This window comes from Protopterus annectens, chromosome 6.part0, assembly GCF_019279795.1.
Source record: "Protopterus annectens isolate FY-2018-M chromosome 6.part0, PAN1.0, whole genome shotgun sequence".
NCBI classification, from domain to species: Eukaryota; Metazoa; Chordata; order Ceratodontiformes; family Protopteridae; genus Protopterus; species Protopterus annectens.
In genome coordinates this window covers 807,904,906-807,909,959 of record NC_056737.1, presented here as the reverse complement: position 1 = coordinate 807,909,959, position 5,054 = coordinate 807,904,906, and positions in this window count along the sequence as shown.

Here is a 5,054-nt window from a genome sequence, read left to right as displayed (position 1 = left end):
AGACCATAAACTAATCACCCTAGATATCCACATTCCAACCCCACCCCCACACAAAGAAACTATCGTAAAAAATTTCTCCAAAGCAAACTTCACACTTCTCAAAACTGAGGTGACTAACTTCGTGACACCCCTGCAGATGGATAACTCAGTCAATACAGTCAAGACTGCTGAATCCTACACAAATGCACTCTACAAGCACCTGCGCGAGTTCATGGATTGTGCTATCCCCAACAAAACCAAGACGCTATCCTCCAAAAAAAGGAAGCCGATCTGGTGGTCACCTGCCATTAACAAATTCTACAACAGAAGGAAGAAACTGTTGCAAAAAGAAAGTAAAAACCCAGGTATGGAGGAACTCACTGACGAGCCTCAGTAAGAAACTAAGATCTCTCATAAAATCCTCCAAAGCTAATCTTGAAAGAAAAATTGCCACGGATTCCAAAGACACCCACAAGGCATTCTTTAGCTATGTAAAGAATCTCCATGGCAATACCACGATCTGCACCAAGCTACAACAGAATGGCACAAAATATACAGAGCCAACTGATATTGCCAACATATTGGCAGATAGGTTCAGTGCAAACTTTACCCCCCCCCCTTACCTCCCAAAGGGCCTATAACTATACCAGATGGTTGTAGAGTCCCGGCAATCACAAACACGCAGATAAAAATGGCACTCTCTAAAGCCAAAAACACAGCATCCATGGGACTGGACAACATCCCAAGCTGCGTCTTACATGAACTCCAAATGAACTAGCCCCCCCACCTAAAATCCATGTTCAACCATAGACTCACCATAGGCTATGTGCTCACAGAATGGTGCACAGCAACAGTTATCCCACTCCACAAAGGGGAACCACCACAGACCCTGTGAACTATAGACCTATTAGCCTGACAAGCCTGGTCTGCAAGGCCATGGAGCGTATCATCATGGAACTCATAAACAAAGTTATAGGTAACCTCCAAACTCTGGATGCTACCCAATTCAGATTTGTAAAAGGTAGGTCATGTTTCCTAAACCTGGTAGATTTCTTTGAAACAGTTACAAAGGCCATAGATGAGGGCAAGGTAGTCCACACAGCCTACCTGGACCTCGTTAAAGCCTTTGACACTATCCTTCATTCAGGAATCATTGATAAACTCATCAACCTTAACATAAACCCTTACATCACGAGATGGGTGGCCAACTGGCTCATGGACAGAACTCACATGGTAAGAGTTGCTGACTCCAGATCCGACTCCAAACCAGTGACGAGTGGAGCACCCCAGGGTTCAGTCCTGGGACCCTTCCTGTTCGGTATATACTTCTCTGAAGTGCAAGCGAACACCAAGGGTCTCTGGCTAACCAAGTTTGCAGATGACTGCAAACTGGGTGCCATTATCGATTCCCCTGCCGATATAGACCTCCTGCAAAAGGGCCTCACCGAGACTGACACCTGGTGTCAAAATCATGGCCTCAAACTAAATGCCAAAAAGTGCATTGTTATCCCCTTTGACAAAAACACTGTACCCATGAATTACTATATAGGGGGAAGTTCACTCAACACAGAAAGTGTGATAAGAGACCTTGGGACCCAAGTGGATAGCAACCTCTCCTTTGATAACCACATTGCCACAGTGGTCAGAAAATCTTTCTACGTGGCCCACTTAATCACAAAAGCGTTCGCATCTAGAAATAAGGAAGTCATCATTCCCCTGTACTCATCACTTATCAGACCGCTCATTGAATACAATACCCTATTTGGGATGTACCTCACAAGACACCTACAACAACTTGAGAGGCCCCAAAAGTACCTCACCAAGGGGATTGCTGGCCTTAAACAATTGCCCTATGCCGTTCGGCTCAAGAAACCCAAACTCTACTCGATCACATACTGCTTACTCCAAGGAGACCTCTATCTATTGTACAAAGCTATTTCAAACCCAGAATTATTGGACATGCTCCACCTGAAGAAATCCCAATCTCCCCGAGCTACACGCTCTTGGGACCTAACCCTCACCACAGCAATAAATAGGACATGCTGGAGGGATAGATTTGTGACCCAGAGACTTCCCATGCTCTGGAACAAGATTCCTATCCACATCAAGCAGAGCTCGTCATTAGTACCATTCAAGAAAAACCTTGATAAGTGGATGGGTGATAGGAAATTCACCCCTGGGATTATGTCAGGGGCATTGCTCAATAGAGGGGCAGGAGTTTAACAATACATGGCACACTGTTGGTTAGGCTTGCTTTGGCCCTTGGGCTGATAGCCTAGTACCTACCTATGAACCTATGAACCTATGATAGATAGACATGGAGGGTACAAGTTACACAGATTGCGACAAACTTAGAAAATAAATTTTATTTCAGCCTTAGATAACAGCAAAAGTGTAAGCCATAACATTTTATAACTGACTTTTGATGCTGTTAATCCAATAACAAATCAAATCCATAACTTAAAACACAGTTTAAAGCTATAATTAGAGCCTGATAGCAATGATAAAGTGAGAATATTTGTAGTTTTAGTAATAGACATTTAAACAATTAAAACAGCTTGAAGTAGTAATGTAAGAAAAATGGTGTTACAAAGTGACCCCAGGATGTCTGACAGGCTAGTAACATTAATGTAATCCTTATTAGTTAATACTACATTGAAAGTGAATTGTTTGATTTTAGATTTAACATTACCGTTAATTATGTGTCATTGTCTGTAAAACAGACAATGACTAAGGTGTTGGGCCATACAGCCCAACACCTTAGTCATGGGAGCTTTCAACTATCCTTCCATAGACTGTGGGACATACACGAGCAAAAACACTCTCACCCAGAGGTTTCTGGACTTTGTTAACACAAATGCTATGGAACAGATAGTCTGCACCCAAATTAGGAGTTCTAATGTTCTGGACATAGTACTCACCAACATGGGGACAGGGTCACTGCACTTCCCCATGCATGATGCCCTCCCTGGTTAGGTCAGATCACAAATTATTCTCATCTGAAGTAACTACTGGAACTGACACCCTCACAGGAACAAAAGTTATAAAAAACTTTACCAAAGCTAACTACAGCCTACTAAGAAATGGTATAAAAAGCTTCATACCACCTGGAATCACAGACATCAATGTTCACTATGCAGAAGTGTATGCAAATGCCCTGTACAAATACTTAAGTGACTGCATAAGCTCTACTGTACCTGATCAGATGAAAAACAGGTCTTCCCGTAAAAACAAGCCACAGTGGTAGACTTCAGGTATAAGCAGATTATATAACAAAAGGAAGAAACTGTTGTCCAAAAGCAAGAGGGATATGACTCTGCAGAGGAAGAGTTCCCTCCTAAGCATAAACAAGAAAATCAGAAATTTCGTAAAGTCTTCTAAACCAAATTATGAAACTAAAATTGCATCCCTAACCAAGGATAATCATAAGGCATTATTTAACTACATCCGAAGTCTAAAAGGGAATCCCCAGCTATGTGCCAAGCTGGTTGTAGATGGGATCACTCATACCACACCAGAAGATATTGCCAACCTGCTAGCTGACAGATTCAATAAAAACTTCACCCCCCTATCCCCACCTACATTATCCCAAAGCATACCTGACACCAGCCCTCTGCTTAGTATCTCTAGAGAACAGGTGATTTCTGCACTCACCAAGGCCACAAACATGGCCTCAGTGGGACCCGATAATATCCCAGGTTGTTTACTAAACAATCTAAAACAAGACCTAGTGGACTCACTTGGTGTTCTCTTTAATCATAGCTTGAAAACTGGTTATGTTCCTGCAGAATGGAGAACAGCAACAGTAATACCCCAGCACAAAGGGGGTCATCAACTGACCCTGGGAACTACAGACCCATAAGTCTAACCAGCCTCATCTGCAAGGCCATGGAAAGAATCATCATGGACCTTATCAACAAGGACATAGGTGACCTCCAAATGCTGGACGCAACCCAGTTTGGCTTTGTTAAGGGTAAATCATGCTTAGTAAACCTATGGGAGACCATGTCAAGGCTTTTGAAACAATTCCCTACTCTGGCATTGTTAAGAAACACTCCCAGATAGGGATTAACACTTATGTTACTAGATGGGTATCCAATTGGCTCACTGGCAGAACACACTCTGTCAAAATTGGTGACTCCACCTCCAAGAGTAGACTCGTCACCAGTGGAGTGCCACAGAGGTCAGTGCTAGGCCCCTTACTGTTTGGCATCTATTTCTCAGAAGTCCAGGCCAAAGTAGACAGCCTCTGGCTCATGAAGTTCACTGATGATTGCAGACTGGGAGCAGTCAGTGAGCCCTCCAACGATGTCAACATATTACAAGAAGGGCTAACACAAACAAATGATTGGTGCCAAAGCCATGGTATAAAACGAAATGCAAAAATGCATTATTAATCCCTTTGGCAAAAGGGAATTCCCTACAAATGACAATATTGACAGCACCGCCCTGAGTTCCAACCCAGTGGTGCGAGACTTGGGAACACAGGTTGATAGCAATCTGAACTGTGGCCACCAAGATTCCATAGTGGCAAAGAAAGTCTTCTACATAGCACACCTCAAAAGCAAGAGCATAGCATCCAGGTCAAGGGATGTTATAACTCCACTGTACTCAACCCTCATCAGACCACTAAAAAGATTATAATGCACTATTTTGCATGTACCTCACCAGACACCTGCAGCAGCTGGAAATATTTCAGTGATTTCTCACTAAGAAAATACTGGGACTCCAAACCATGACCTAGATGGACAGGCTGAAAGCCCTGTCACTTTACTCTGTATATTATAGGCTGCTAAGAGGTGTCTTGTGCCTGGCCAATAGGGCAATCTCCAACCCTGCCCTAATGGAAATGCTGCAAATCCGCAAGTCAAATGGCACAAGAGTCACTCACTGTAGGGATCTCAACCTAGCTTATGACATTAACAAAACATGCTGAAGAGACAGATATGTCTCCCAGAGACTGCCGCTTCTCTGGAATAGACTTCATATTTACATAAAACAGAACTCCTCACTGACCCTATTCAAACACAACCTATGGGAGACCACAGATTCACCCCTGGGGTAGCACCCATGTC